The 16462-nt window shown below is 41.3% G+C and overlaps 1 protein-coding gene across 7 annotated transcripts in view; it reads left to right on the plus strand.

The window, feature by feature from the left end:
- The first annotated feature begins 2671 nt into the window (after nt 1-2671).
- Frmpd2 (FERM and PDZ domain containing 2) overlaps nt 2672-16462 on the plus strand; it is a 109115-nt gene continuing 95324 nt past the window's right edge. For 6 of the 7 annotated variants that reach the window (XM_076931456.1, XM_076931460.1, XM_076931459.1 and 3 more), the window contains exon 1: nt 2672-2962. The gene's annotated coding sequence lies outside the window, so the exon portion shown is untranslated. Of the gene's footprint in view, nt 2963-8898; nt 9195-16462 lie in introns of all 7 variants that reach the window. The other variant, XM_076931457.1, reaches the window with a different exon arrangement.

Raw genomic sequence — 16462 nt, forward strand, 5'->3', positions numbered from 1 at the left:
GCTGAAATTTTTTTTTAACAGTTAAATAGTCAGCTCTTCCATGCCTGCCCAGCTTTCCAGTCATCCTGGTTGAGATTGTCAAGATCCTGAAAGCACAGATCAGAAAGAGAAATTAATATCAAACGTGTAGACTATAGCAGTACACACTGTCTACACACCAAGAGAAAGGATTTTTTGCCCTTTAGGGATGGCGGTACCAATGTTGGTATCTCAAACATTACTGAATTATGTACATTATGCCCTTGAATCCCAACAAGGATCCAAGGCTAGAGAAGATAATCTGACAAAAGGCCATTCTCCTTTGGACATGGATTGAAGCTGTGAGCTGTGCGCTAGTGAAACATTGGTGTCTAGCTTATACATAATCTCCACTCACTGGAAATAATCTACCACATTCTGTGGTTAGGGAGACTGTGGGAAACTAGAAAACCCAATTCAGGCAAAACTGCTAATTGTCCGGATCTTTTATCAGTGGAAATTTGGGTCATCCCAACAGATAAGGAGAAACTGTTTTTGTTTTTGTTTTGTTTTTGTTTTTGTTTTTCCTCTCAGGCCACTTGTTGAGCTGAGGCATTAAGTCTTTTTGCCCCTGGACTGGGGTTTAACCCATCGGCTTTCCTGATTCTCTCAAACTTTGAACTCAGACTGAACTGTTTCATCTCCTAGAGTGGGGTTTCAGGTTGCAGATAGTAGATTATAGTACGATCTAGTTAATCAGGAATGCCAAAAGACTTTCAAGGACCCTACATAATTATGAATAAACAGGTCTTGAGAGTAAAGCCAGTTGAAAATTTTTTTAAAAAGTATGTGTGAGCATCTGTGCTATTTTCAATATTTCAATATTGAAGCAAGATCTTTTCCACTTGTTTTAATTAGACCCATAGAACTATCTGTGGAGACTCACTTTGAGTGCAAACATTTCTAAGAGAAAAGATGGGGTGGCAGTGGCTTTGGATGGACCAGCACCAGCTGGATGGCCGTGTCTGAAGTGTTGTTCTGTGTTCTACCACAAACAGCCACATGACCAGAGAAATTTACTTTCTCCCTCTGGGACTGTCTTCAATTGTGCAGAGCTAGCATGAGTAGATTACTAAGTGCGAATTATATGGGGACCTGCTGGAGACACACCTGCTCCTAGCTCAGCCGCAGAAACAAAGGCTAAAGTGATCCAGAGACAGCAAATCTGAATATTATCAAGTCCCCGGGGTTGAATCTGGTATATAGAGTAATTCGGGAGAAATAGCACAGATGCTCACACATACCATAAAATGCCTTTTCTAGTTAATAGGGAGTGCCAGTAAAAGTAACTTTAAGTGTAAAAAGATAAAATTTGGTACAACTTTGTGCCTTTTTGTTTTTAAAACAATATAATACGAAAGCACAAGAGGAAAAATAGGTAATATTGTTTTCTCCCCAAACTAACCTCTTTTACATGTTCGTGACTTGTATAAATAAAGAATGTGTATACATGTGCTTTTTTTTTTTTTTTAACCTTTTCCCCATTTTTAAAAAGTTTACATGTCTGGGTGTTTTGCCTGCATGTATGTCTGTGCACCATGTATATGGAGTGCCCTCAAAAATCAGAAGAAGGCATTGTATCTCCTGGAACTGGAGTGGTATATGGTTGTTAGCTGCCATGTGGTGCTAGAAACGGAACCCGAGTCCCCTGGACTTAACTACTGTTAGTAGTTAACAGCCAGTGCTCTTAACTACTGAGCCATATCCAGGTCCATATACTTTTTTTATTATGTTTATCTCTTTGTAATATAATGGATTGTATCAGGCTATGCAGCACCTTTCGCTTTGTAAAACATTTTTCTTGGCAGCTGTTAAATTCTAGAGACCCAGACCTGGTTCTGTTCTCTGCACAGCTGTGCATTTAGTTTTCTTCTATGTGTAAACCACACTGTGTTTGCAGACCCGCTATTGACAGACACTTAATGGCTTTCAGGGTTTTAGCATATTACAAAAATAGACTACAGTAATTTTACCTGTTATTACAAAACTAAATAAAACAGCCAGACTGCATCCTTTTTCAGATGCTTACAGGGGCCTTTGTAAGTGTAGCTATGAAGTTACTTCTGAGTAGTTGGATTTGCAAATGAGGTGTGCACTTGGCATTCCTTAAAGGGAGAGACCTTGATCTATCTTCTTACTACTGCAGATGAGAATACACTCATTCACTGGTCCCATCAGTTGCATCAAAAATTTATTAAATTCTTTTGCTAGAGGTAAAATATTTTCTTTCAAAAAATATTCTCATTTTGACACTATTAATTCTGAAAGGTCTTAAAAGATCTGTTCTTGCATGGCCACCTCTAGAGAGCTATGATCTGTCTCTTGCTCCTCTTTGTCCCAACCCAATCCTTCCTAAACTCAGGCACCAGAATCTGGGGGATTCCTCTTGCCATTCCACCAGTAGCTCTAAATCTTTGGGGCCTGGGTAGGATCTTGTATGTTCCTGGGTTATGCTGGGTGCAGGTTTGAAGTCTGACTGTTCATGGGCAGAGAGGACTGCGGCTCTTGAGATTTCCCCTGTAATCCCCCTCCTTGCAGGGATCTTTCTTTTGTTGTGGACCAAGTGATAAAGTGACATCACTGGAAAAGCCTTCCTGAGCCGCTCCCAAGGCCTTCAGTCCTTCAGTGGCACCTAATCCGTTTGAGCTTAGTGCTCTCCAGCCCACTGGCCTTGAGAACAAGCTCTAGGAGACAGCAGGGCCCCAAAGCAGACAGTGTCAGGGAAGTGGAGGGGCCTTGTTGACACACTCACTAGGCTTAGTGACTGTCACCAAGTGCTTAGTGACAAACAGTAAACAGAGGCAGACTCAGCAGGGCTGGGGTGGTTCCTTCAGGAGAGAGACTGGCAGGCCATTGATCCCTGTGTACTGCTAAGAAGTTCATCTAAAGTGAAGGCCTAGACCAGCTTGCAGAGACATCTGGACACCGTTGGCAAAGGACACAGGTACTGCTGAGCATGGCTCGTTTTTCTCCTCAAAGTCTGGATAAAGGAAAGAGTGAATCAAAGGAGGATTGGGAATTAATAGGATACATCTGAGACCAGCTTGCATGAGTGACTCTGGGGCATTATTCACTCCAGGCCTCTCTGCTAGGGCCCAAAGACATGGTATTTGTTTTCTAAGCAGAAAGGAAGGACTCAAAAGTCAAGATACTAACTGGAGTCAGGCTCTTGCTTGTATGAAACCCTGCTTTGTGGCTTAGCTTCTGTGCAAATTCAAATAATGTTTTAAATTTCCCAGTTTCCCAGTTTAAGACTCAGTTTCCACATCTGTGCAATAGACCTGAATGACAATGTTCAGCACTAATATACCTTAGTTAATCAGAGGCTTCTATACTTTTTTTTTTTTTTTTTTTTTTTTTTTTTTTTTTTTTTTTTTTTTTTTTTTTTTTGGTAATGGATGCTTTTACCAATCAGCTACCAAAACTTCTGGTATTTTGGGCTGGGGAGATAGATGGTTCAGCTAGCATGGTGCTTGCCATGCAAACATGAATTCTGAGTTTGGATTCACTCTACCAATATAAGAAGCGTGTGCGTGGTAGCTTGTACCTATAATCCCAGCTATAGCATGAACAGTCGGATCCCTGCGGCTTGCTGGCTAGCCAGTGTGATTGAATCAGTATTATCTTGGTTCAGTGAGAGACTCTGTGTAAGGCAAAAAGATGGAAAGTGATAGATATCTGACACTGGCCTCTGGAATCTATATGCACACAGACACATATGCATGAGTGCTTGCACACACACGTACACACATACACACAAGTACACATATGATTCTTCTTGGGAGTGTATTGATTGATTCTACTGGTTAGTTGGAGCTTCCTTCAGGATCCTAGGGACTTTTCCAAAGGTAGAGCCCAGTGACAGCAAAGTGATGAGTTGGGACAGGGAGGGACATGCAAGTAGAGATGCAAAATAACCTCTTTCTTTTGGTTCAGAGACGTGCCTCACCAAGCACATGATAAAAAGAAGATTCTGAAATGAAATGTAACCCAGGTACTGTGGTCTGAAGTCCCCCTAGTTAAGAAACCTGGGCAGGAGAATTATGAGTTTTATGGCAGTATGAACAGCACAGTGAGAACCTGTGTCAAAAAACAAAACAAGGCAAAGAAAAGCTAACCATAGCAATAACAACATCAGAAAAGAAAAAAAAATAAGTTAAATAGTAGAGGAAGGTGCAGATATTCACAGGCTGGAAGAGAACGGACTGACTTCCTCCTACCAACAAGTGTCTGGCAGGGGTTGGGGGAGGAGAGCTGAGAGCCTCTCTCTGAACTCTCCTCATCTAGACCTCTGAGTCCACCATACCATCCTCAATACACATTACTTTAACTGGAATACTTAGTCTCGCAGGATTTCTCTCCACTAATTATTCTGCTTTCTTTCATTTTTACTGCTGGCTTTGTCCTCTTATAAAAATGAAGATAATGTACCTCCCTAACAGGTGTGTATGGCCTATGAGCAAAGTGATGCAGACCTTCCTGGAGAGTCCAGGGCTTCCCTTGCTCTGTTGGTCCCCTCCAGTAGCTATATTCCTTGCAGAAGCCACAGAGTGGTTTGGTAGGCTGATGCAGTGTGACCAGGCTCACAGTCTGAATGGGAGCATGTGTGAAATAGGTCAGGAGACTTCTCCTCTCCCCCCCCCCCCCCCCCCGCCAGGTCTCTCTGGTCTCTGATCCTTTTTGGCCACTTGATCTCCTTTTCTGCAGGTCCATCCTAAGCTCTCATGCCTAGGGTCATGTAAGTCCACTAGATACAGAAAGTTTGACTCGTCTTCTGTTCTACGTCTTTTGTCTGACAAACCCTTTCAATTCTTGCCTTCTGACCTAAGAAAGCAGTTACTTGGGTTCTATAGACCATTGACTAGTCCTGATTGTGGGTCTCCTTGAATAAAGTACAATAATCCTACCGCCAAATTTCAATTGGCTGCAGCTGGTTGTAACTGGTTCTTCCAAGCACACTACAGGGATTCCAAGTGGCGCCCTGAACCTTTGCTGTGAGATGAATCATTAGATGGTGACGATGCAGGTTCTGACCAGGTCTGGGACACCCCAAGTCTGTATTTCTAGCACTGTGGTCACTGTGGCTGCCCTGAGTTGAAGGAATAAGGACATCCAGTCTGTAGGTCCCAAGGCTACTTTTAGCCTTCTCTTATGAAGCCCTTTCTGTTCTCAAGCCTTGGCTTTGTAGGTTTATAGCTGTGCTGCCTTCTTGCCCACCCATGCCCAGTGTTAATAACATGGGTAGATGGCATTTGTTGAGAAATTAGCATTTGACCAATCGATGACAGGTGACTTATAGTGCCAAGAGAATATCTAGCGCTCCGTCTCTCACTTCTCCCTTCCTTTTCCTATTTCTTCTCTCCCTCTAGTGTTTTGAGGAAGCCTTTTTATGTATCCTAGGCTTGCCTGGAGCTGGAGATTCTCCTGCCTCAGCCTCCTGTCAAGCACTTGGATTGCAGGTATGAACCACAGTGCCAGGCTTTATTTCTTTCTTCGTTTCTGGGTGAAATATATCCACAGAGTAGAAGCAGCTCTCAGCATCCTCAACAATTGGCTCAGTGTTCAAGCTGGTCAGGACAGGAAAGGAGAAGTGTGTGGCACTTTTAAAGACAGAAAAGCCTGTGGTGACGAGGGGAGCTACTGCAACAAGGGTGGGCCAGAGGTTCTTAAGTCTTTTTCAGCAGCACAAATCTGGGCAGATCCTATAGAGATCTGCAAGCTGCTGAAGGCCTGAACATGGAGGAGTGATGCGATTGGATTTGTGTTTTGGGAATCAAGGGCTCTGCAGCATAGAGAAAAGATTGGAACACCAGTACGACTACACTGAAAGAAACCATTCGGGAGCATCACAACGACATTCAGGGAGTGGTGCTGGTGACCTAGACTACAGAGGTAGCAGGTTCATCATTGCCAGAGAGAAACAGGTAGATTTTCAGAAAGATTTGAAGGTGGATGGGGGATTGAGAGATAAGAAGGAAACAACAATGGTGTCTGGAGGTTGGACTTGAGTACAGTTGTCTTATTCTGTGAGTGCCCCTAAGGGGGCAGTCATCTTATTCTGTAATGTTACAAAAGAGTGCTGGAGACAATGCTACAGAAGAGTGTTGGAGACTGGGTGATTTATAAAGAGCAGATAGTGTTTTTTACAGCTCCACTACCTAAGATGAAGTCCAAGATGAAGATACCAATGAACTGTCTGTCTGCTGATGGTCCAGTCTCTGCTCCCAAGATGGCACCTTGAATGAACCTTCCCCTTTGAGGGAAAGGATGCTAGGCCTTCATGATGCAGAAGGCATCAAGTTCAAAAGGCACATAATCCCACCTACAAGTGCAAAATCCCCATGGTCATTCTTCTAACCACTGCCTTGCTGTGTATTCAATTCCAACATGAATGCCGGGTGGAACAAAGATATACAAACCATAGCAGTGAGTATTTGCAGTGTATTTGGATAAAGAAGGACAGAGGAGAAGGAAGAGAAGGAGGAAGAAGAGGAGAAGGAGGAGCTGGAGAGAAGGAGAATTCACTCTTGAATAGTCAAGCAAGGTCAAGCAGCAGCTGTGGACACACAAGGAAGGTGGAGCATAGTACACAGCTGTGGACAGGGGGAAGGCAGAGCGTGGGACACAGCTGTGGACAGGGGGAAGGCACAGCATAGGACACGGCTGTGGAGATGATGGAGTGACAGTTGATAACTTCAGAGCATGTGAGTGATTTAAAAAGAGTTGCCAGGGCAAAAAAGTACCCTAAGGACCACCAATATTTGGCTGTTTGTCCTTGTGCCAAAGAAAATATCTTTCTACACACTTCTTTGTCAATTACATCCTTAGCATGAATTCCCAGAAAAAAGAATGTGGTAACAGGTACCGATATTTCCTTGGCTCATGTTGCACAATGCGGAACTCTTCTATAGACCCAAATAAGCCAGCATCTCAGCTCTCTGAGGGCAGCAGCCTCTGGAAAACTCTAGAGTTTTCAGGGCCTGACCATCAAAGAAACTCACTTGTTAATCAGAGAAGCAACCTCAGGGTTGTTTCTAGTTGCATCTCTTTTGTTTTATATAGGCTAGACAATCCTCCATATTTTAAGATAATGCATTATAATTTCTTTATGACTGTTCTTTAAAGAAAGATTGTGTGTGTGTGTGTGTGTGTGTGTGTGTGTGTGTGTGTGTGTGTGTAGGTATCAGAGTCCCTGGAGCTGGAGGTACAGGCAGTTGTTAGTGTCTTATGTAGGTGCTGGGAACCGACATTTACAAAGAGCGTTTACAAATGAGCTGTGAGCTCCTATCTGCGGGGCTATCTCTCTAGCCCCAAGATGCCTACTTTTAATCTCATCTTTATTGCTTATATGCTCATAATGGGAACCCCATGGCTCTTTCATCTTTAGCTGCTCATGTAGAAGTCACTTTCAGCTTGGCCTTTATCCCTTACCTCATCTGGCTGTGTCTGCTGCACTGCAGTTTGTAAATGCCACAGGAGAGACAGCTTCCTAATTCCAGGAATAAACTGGGTGTCTGGGTGGGAGAGTGGGAAGGATGGTACCCAGGAGACAGCTTAGCACCTTCTCTTCTAAAGCCTTACAGAATGGGATGCTGGGAAATGCCTCTGGCCTCCCACTCCCAGCTCTCACATTGCCTGTCTGGGCAGAAGTGAGGACTCAGTCAAGTGGGATACACACAGTTAAGCAATTCCTCTCTAGCCATAGCTGTTTTATAATCTACTCTGCGTGGGTAAGTTTGGATGAACGGGATAGCTTTAGTTCTGGAAGAATAGTTCAAAACAAGATTTGACTCCACAGGATTTATGACAGGGTGAGAACCCACTTGAGCCTCTGTCCTGTCTGTGTTCCTCAACCAGAGATTTATTCCTCAGCTGTTGCTGCGGAGAGAAGGGAGATTATGTTCTCTGTGTTGGAGGTGCCTGCCAGAGCTGCCTGACCCTGGCTCCTGCAGGAATCCTGCAGGAATTCATTATGTGTTTATCTTGCTGCTGGGTTCTCTTTCTCTCCAGGCGCATCTGCTTTGCCTTTTGGTGACACCCTTCTGACCACGTTGCCCTGGGTAGCATTTCAGAACATTCTGTAGGTGATGATAAATTGACGATGGGTTTGAAGAATTATATTTTCAATTTTAATGGGTCATTATTAAACATCTAAATAAGTTTAACTCTCGGATTAAATGGGGGTTGTGAGAGGGCCTAGTCTATATCTCCCCCCCACCCCCATCTTGCTAACACAGTCTTTAACTCATTACACAATACGTGATCATTTGAAACTGGCAGTTTTTATTTGGCTCAATGACCTTGTGATTCATCCACATGCTACACATAGCATTCACTGATTTTTTTTTTTCATTTTCCAGTATTATTTTATGGTTTGACTGTAGCACAATATGTATACCCATTTACCAGACAAAGGATATTTCAGTTTTTAATAGTTTTAGCGATTATAAACAAAGTTTCTGTTATAAATAAAATCAGTAATCACATATAGATTTTCAAAGTTCAGATATGCTGTAGGATGTATTATTATGTTATTTCTTTGATGGCTGAATGATATTTAATTGTATGAACATTATTTATTGGCTGATAAACTTAAGAGTTGTTAGCTTTCTCTCTCTTTTTTGTTATTGTATGCTATGCTGAGAAAAGTCCTTTTTATTTCTGATTAGCTGAGAAATCATGCTTGGGGCTTGGAGTTTACAAATGCCTTTTCTGTACTATTGGGCATGATTAGAAGGTTTTTCTTTAGCCTATGAAAATGATGATTTATATTAATGGGTTTTTTTTTTTTTAATGTTACATACCTGGTGTCTTATTTAGGATTTTATTTCTATGGAGAGACACCATGACCAAGACAACTGTCCATTATCATTGTGACAGGAAACATGGTATCAAGGAAACAGACATTGTGCTGGAGGAGCTGAGAGCTCTACCTCTTGATCAGAAGGAAGCCAGGAGACTCTCTTCTGCAAGCAGCCAGCAGAAGATTATCTTCCACACTGGGCGGAGCTTGAGCACATGAGGCATCAAAGTCTACCTCCACAGTGACACACCTACTCTGACAAGGCCACACCTCCTGATAGTGCTACTTCCTATGGGCCAAGCATTCGAACATATGAGTCTATGGGAACCATAACTATTCAAACCACCACACCTGGATTAAATTCTGCTTGCTAGTGAGTGGTGTGTGATTGGGCTTATACATGATTGAATTCAATTTGCTAATTTTTTTTGAAGACTTTTCATCTTCACTCCTGAAAGAGATTGTCTATGGTTTTCCCTTTCTGTCAGATCTTTTTCCATCTTAGGGTAATTCTAGCCTCAGAGAAAAGGTTAGAACATGTTAACTTCTCCTTAATTTCCTGAGTCCATAGAACGCATGTCGTCTTCCCTTCAGTGTTCGATAGGCTTCATGACAGAAACTATCTGGGTCTAATATTACTTATTGAGTTACTTCCAGAGCTCTGCCTGTCTCAGCTTCCCAGGGCTGGGACATCAAGTGTACATCACTATGCCTGGCTTCATGCCCCACCCCCACCCCTATTTTTAAATGTGGATTCTGAGATTGAACTGGAGACTTCCTGCTTCTTTAACAAATACTTTGCTAATTATGCTATGTCCCGGGCCGTCTATGTGTAAGTTTCATAGAATATGTCTATCGAGGCATCAGTCAATTTTATCTGAGTTACTAAATTGTGGCTGCAGACTTGTTCATATTATTCCCTTATCCTGAGATAAAAAGTGATAACTCTTATTTTATAATTTGAATATGTATATCTTCTCTTTTTTTCTTGGCTTCTTTTGCCTATATGTTTATCAATTTTATTTATATTTGAAGATACAAGCTTTTGGTTTCTCCGTTGTTTCCTGTTTGATTATGACATTTGCCTATTTTATTATTTGTTCCCCTTCCTTCAAGCTCATATTGCTCCCCTTGTTGTAGACTACATGGAAGCTACAGTGTAGATTCTGATCTTTATTCACTCCTAGGTTGCATATTCAGTGTTATACCATTCTGCATAAGCACTGCTTTTATTGCATCTCACACATTTTCATTGAATTAAAACATTTAGGAATGGAGAGACGACTCAGTGGTTAAGAGCACTGACAGCTCTTCCAGAGGACCTGGGTTCAATTCCCAGAAACCACATGGTGGCTCACAACCATCTGTAACTCCAGTCCCAGGGGATCAAATGCTCTCTTGGGACATCTGTGGGCACCACACACACACACACACACACACACACACACACACACACACACAGAGTAGATGGAAGTACACACAGGCAAAACATCCATACACAAAATATATTAAAAAATAATATAAGTTGTTTTAAAATTTTCTCTTGGAATTTCTTTCTCCATGAGAGGTTTAATACTCAAAAAAATGTGAGGATTTTAAAGATTTTTCTGTTATTACAACAAGTGTGTGCATGCATCTTTGTGTGTATGTGTATGTATGTGTGTATGCATGTATGTATGTATGTATGTATGTATATGTGTGTATGCTGCTGCATATGTTAGGGCATATGTGTGTATGTATGTGTGTATGTATATATGTATGTGTGTGTATGTCTGCTGCATGTGTTAGGGCATATGTATGTATATATATGTGTGTGTGTGTGAATGTGTGTGTGTCTGCTGCATGTGTTAGGGCACAGGTGTGTGTGTGCCTGTGGAGAATAGAGGCTGACTTTGAATGTCTTTCTAAGTCACTCTCTACTTTATATATGGAGACAGGGTCTCTCACTTGAACCCAGAGCTCACTGATTTGGCTAGTCTAGCTGGGATTACAGGCGGGCTGCTATGCTATTTGGTATTTACATGGTGTTGGGAATCTGAATCCCAACCCACCTTCTTGTGCAGAAAGCGATTTTACTTGATGAGCCATCTCTGCAGCTCCTCTGTTTCTGATTTATAGTTTAATTCCATGTGAACATGTCTGTATGATTTTTGTACCTGTAAATTGTTCAAGTGTGCTTTATGGTGCACAATTGTGGCAGGTCTTGGTGGAAGCCCTACTTGAGCCAGAAAAGAATATATCGTTTGTGGGTAAATTAGTCTGTAAGATGTCAATTGGATCCAGTTGACTGATGAGGTACTCAGTTTAACTACATCTTTATTGATTTTCTGCCTGCTGAATCTGTTAATTACTGAGAGAAGACATTGGCATCTCTAGCTGCAGTAATGCATTGTTTACCTTCTACTGCAGTTCTACCAGGTTTTGCCTCATGTATGTGCCTGTGCCTGTGCGTGCATGTATGTGTTTAGCATACAGTGTAATACAGGGCTTCATCATGACATGTTAAACATGTATACCATCGCACTTTGCTCGTGTTCTCCTTTCCACTGTTTTCCTCCTCTCCTTCCTCCTCTTCATCTTCTTCCTCCTCCCCTTCCTCTTCCTCCTCTTCTTCTTTTCCCTTTGTCCTCCTGCTGGTCCCCTATGTCTCCCAGACAGCCTCCCTTCTAACATACATGAAACTAGATTCCACATATCACAGGAAACATGCATATTTGCCTTTCTTCCGCTCCTTGTCTTATCCTCTGGGTTCCCCTGTTGCCACCCCAGTCTGGGATATTCTGCCATAACATTATATATGTAGCTTCATCCACTTTCTTCCAAGTGATATAATTTCATTCTTGCTTATGGCCAAATAAAACTCCATTGTGTTTCTATAGCACATTTTCTTTACTCATTTATCTGTTGGTAGGCATCTAGTTGATTCCAAATCTTGGCTACTGTTGCAATACATGTAGGTATGTATGCCCATATTACTGTGGTAATCTGATGGAGACACCTTTGGGTATGCTGCCAGGTGTGGTTTAGCTGAATCATATAGAAATTTTAATTTTAGCTCTTTAAAAAGGAACCTTCATATTGATTTCCATAATGGCACAGTCACTTATATTCCTTCAAGCAATATATATAAAGGTATGACTAGGGAGTCTCTAATGCTTTGATCCTCTGCTGTCTAGGGCATCCATATTAAGGATTTTTTTTATGCCTTGTTGGAGTACTGACCTCTGTCTCTGTCTCTGTGCAGTGTTCATGACAGTTTTCCTTGCTCTGAAATGATAACAATTTCTGCATCTTTCTTGTATTTGTTTTTAGTAGAATGTATTTTCATTCCCTTGCTTATTTTTAATTTAGTTTTTTTATCATTTCTCCTTATCTGTTTCAGCTATCTATTCATTTAATTTTGAAGTGTGTTTCTTTCAGCCGGTGGAGTAGGGCTTTTTTTAAAAAAATTATTCGTCAGCTTCTTTCAGTCCTGATCCAACCGTTTATAATTGAAGTGATAATTGATACACTTGAATTAATAGTGACTGTGTTTATGACTTTGCTCTCTCCTGTGTTTATCTTTGTAAATGTCCCATTTTGTACCATTGGTAATCATACTTGAACATTTTATAAGGTTCCATTGATAATGTTCTATTCCCATATCAGTTATATTTCTTTTTACAAATGTTTCTAGTAGTTATGCTAGAGTTTACAGCAAAAATTTACATTGGACCTAAATCTATTTTTAAACAATTAAAAGTGTGGTTGGAAGCTGACAGAAGGTAATCTTGATCTCTCCCTTATCTTTTATGACTGGTTGTCACTCACTTCATTAATTTGGAATGTATAATGGAACAATACTTTGTCAGCACTATTATTTAAACAGTTGGTTTCAGAGATCAACTAAGAATAAAGGAAGCAAAAAGACCTAAGATCTGAATTTGTGACATTTATAATTTTCTTCTTTGAAGAACTTAAAAAATATTTCTTTCAAGTCAGATCTTCTGGGGACCAATTTTCTGTGATTGCTTATCTGAGAAATTTATCTTCTAACTTTTTAAAAACCTTTTTTCCCCCCTGGATACAGAGTTGTAGGTGAGTGGTCTTATTTCAGGACTTTAGATATCTTGATTCACTATCTTTTTGCTTGAGCATTTTTTTGAAAGGAACTCTAGTATACTTATCCTTTTTGTTTTAGGTAAGCTATGATTTCTCTCTGGGGTCTTCCAGGATTTTCTTGTGTTTGGCTTCCAATAATTTCTGTATGATATGTCCGTGTTTTTTGTTTGTTTGTTTTTGGGTTTTTTTTGTCCTGATTAATGATCTTTGAGTTTCCTGGGTCTGTATCTGCTACCAATTTGGAAACTGCTCAGCTGCCACATGTCAGTGTCTTTGCTCTGCCACTGTCCTCTTCCTAAGACAGCAGAGTTTTCGAGTTGCACAGTTCTTGGATAATCTGCTCCACACTTGCACCCACCCCCCACCTTGTTCCTGAGTATCAGTTTAGAAAATCTGCATTGACTCTTCAGAACATGGTCAGCCCACTAAAGGTAATCTTCATTTCTTCCAAAATGTGGCTTTTTTTCCTTGTTTGTTTTTAAGACAGTGTTTTCCTTATACTCCAAGCTGTTCTAGAAGTTTCTACAAAATTCAAATCAGTCTTGAACTCCCAATTCTGCCTCAGCCTCCTGAGTGTTGTGATTGGGTATCATACTGCCATGCCTGGTATCATGTTGCTGATTGCAAGCATTTTCCATTTTTTTTTTTTTTGAATTTCTACCTTTCTGCTTATATTGTTTAGTCAGAATATCCACTTTAAAAACTAGAGCCCTTAATGTATTATCCCGTTATCTTTGATCTCTAGTATAGTAATTCCAAGATGTTTTCCAGAGCCTATGCATGGGTTGAATCACTTGCCTTGTCTCTTTAGATTGTGTTTTCTCTTGTTTACATACATATCTTGTACATTTTCATCAACAGCCCAGCGTGGTATATTTGGCAATATGAAAGGAGATGAATAGGCCTTTAGTGTGGGCATTTATGTTTGTCTAGCTAGAAGTTATGCTGTTTACTGTTTTTTCTCTGTAGTTGTAGGTACCACAGTTAATGTCATGTATCAAGTAGACTGGGCCATTAATATTAAACACTAGTTGGACTGTCTCTGTTGGGGTGTCTCCATTGATTTGGACGACTCAGCAAAGCAGATAGCCCCTCCCAATATGTATCCTCTGGCCAGTTGAGGACCTGGAAGGAAAGAAAAGCAGGGGAAGGAGGAAGAATTCATCTCCTCTGTGCTTAGCTGTTTGAACTAGATCTCACCTTGCTTCACAATGGGAATCACGTGGCTTATTCTCTTGGCTCTCAGGCCTTGGATGGCCCTTGAATTTGGATTGAATTATATGGCACCAGGTTTCCAGTTTGTAGATGGAAGATCATGTGACTTCTCAATTTTCATAACTGCAGGGACCAACACTTGTAACAAATCAGTTTCACATACAATACACAGAGACCCATGTGCACCTTCACCCCTCACACCCCCACACCCTCATACCCTCATTTCCCCTCCACACTCACACCTCCCACTCTCACCCCCATTCACACACACCCACACCCCAGCACACACTCATACACACCCACACCTCACCCCTTCACACACATTCACACCTCACACCCCCACATTCACACACTCACACCCACACCCACACTCACATACACTCACACCCACATACTCACACCTACACCCACACATACACACTCACACACCCACACACTTTTTGCTTGCTGATTTTGCTTCTCTGACTCCAGCTAATGAGGCGTCAGTTCCCTCCATTGTTCTTATATCTCTCTCTCCCACTGTATTTCAGTTTCTCTAGAAATATTCTCACTGCCTCTCTGTCTATTTGTCTCTCTCTGTTGCTCTATTTCTCTCTCTGTGTTTTTTCTTTTTCTTTCCTTTCTTTTTTCTTTTCTTTTTTTCCTTTCTTTCTTTCTTTCTTTTCTTTCTTTTTTTTTTTTTTGACAAGCTTTCTCTGTGTAGCTCTGGCTTTCCTAGAATTCACTCTGCAGACCAGTCTGGCCTCGTACTGAGAGTTCCGCCTGCCTCTGCTTACTGAGTGCTGGGACTAAAGATGTGCCACCACCACCCAGCTAGAATCCTAACTTAAGTGGAATCTGAGCCTTGCTCATCAGAGAACAGGGTCTCGACGGACATGAATTAGTTGAACTTTAACTAAATAACGATGAAATGGTTCTTTTCACATATAAACCACTAGATTGGTAGAACATAGTACTTTGAAGCTTAACTCAACGGCTCAAGACACAGCTACTTTTTAAACTCACAACCTTAAAAAAATGGATGCCAATTTAAATGCAGGTAGCTCCAGCTAGTCTTGTTAGCTCGTAGGGTCCATGCTTCTCTGAGACAGCCATGTGACTTTTCTAATCATACAACAGTTAAATTTTACTGTCTTCATCTGGAGAAAGAGGGAGCTCTTCTCCCCACCCAGCCCCTTGCTTGGTTTAAAGCATTTTCATGGAAACTATAAAACTACAAAAGTTAAAACAAAACAAAACAAAACAAAACAAAAAAAAAAAACCCTGAATGAGGTCAAGCACTGTATTCTCCTCAACTCATCACCATAAAGTGTATCACACAGATAGACTTTATGGCTGAGAGTCCGGCCAGCTCATGCTGAGGACATAGAAGGAGTCCCACAAGGCTTCAGAAAGGCTGAAGTGGCACTTTCAGGAGAGCAGGTAGGACCCCTTGTGCATGGGCAGAACAGAAGCTGTGCCAATAACCTTGAGTTACGTTTTTGACATTTTACTTTAAATTTTTCAGATAATGTCAGGAAGACAGTATGTTTAGAACCATAGACTTTCTCCATTTCTCAAACTAATTGCTTCTTTTAAGAGAAAAGACCAGGCCTCTGGAGCAATATTACCTGTCATGAATTCAATACATTGAAAAGAAAATGGTTATAATTACCTTCTAGTTAAACCTAATGATACGAATTTCTCATTACTAAAATAACAAATGGTTTCATTTGTAAAGAAATGGATTTACATGGGGGAATTTATTTCTTAAGAGAATGAGACACATATAAGCTTATGAGGACCATACCTGCTCAAACCACCACAGCTATCATGGAAAGAGATGCCATCATGAACTTCACTGAGACCATCACCAAGGTGGTGAGTGTCTTTGAAACCAAGATGAAGGCAATCTAGCCCTCTATAGTCATTCCTGTCTGGTGTTTGGTTACAGTGATGCAAAGGTCTCTGCAGAGAACTCTGGAAGGGCAGAGCCTGGACTCTTCAGTTTGAACAAAGGCTTGAACGTAACAGAAGGCTTTTTTCCTTTGTGAGGAGAGAAGATGTTGTTTGTCTAGTGGCAAACTCCTCTTGGATCTTGATTTCACCGTGGGCAGATAGTTTTCAGTGACTCTCCAAAGGTGCAAGAAGCAGGGTGGTAGGGGTTACGGAACAGTGTGGACAAGATCTGTCTGCAAGCTGTGACTCCTTAAAATTCCCACACCCTCCCTGGTTCCTTCTGGGGTGTCTATTTTGGGGGCCTGGAGATAGTTGAAGCATTTCAGTGAGGGTGAAAATGGGATGTTTACTGTATCTCAGTCCCAGCAAACAGATGGAAACAATTAA

This window comes from Arvicanthis niloticus, chromosome 3 (assembly GCF_011762505.2).
Source record: "Arvicanthis niloticus isolate mArvNil1 chromosome 3, mArvNil1.pat.X, whole genome shotgun sequence".
Classification (NCBI taxonomy): Eukaryota; Metazoa; Chordata; class Mammalia; order Rodentia; family Muridae; genus Arvicanthis; species Arvicanthis niloticus.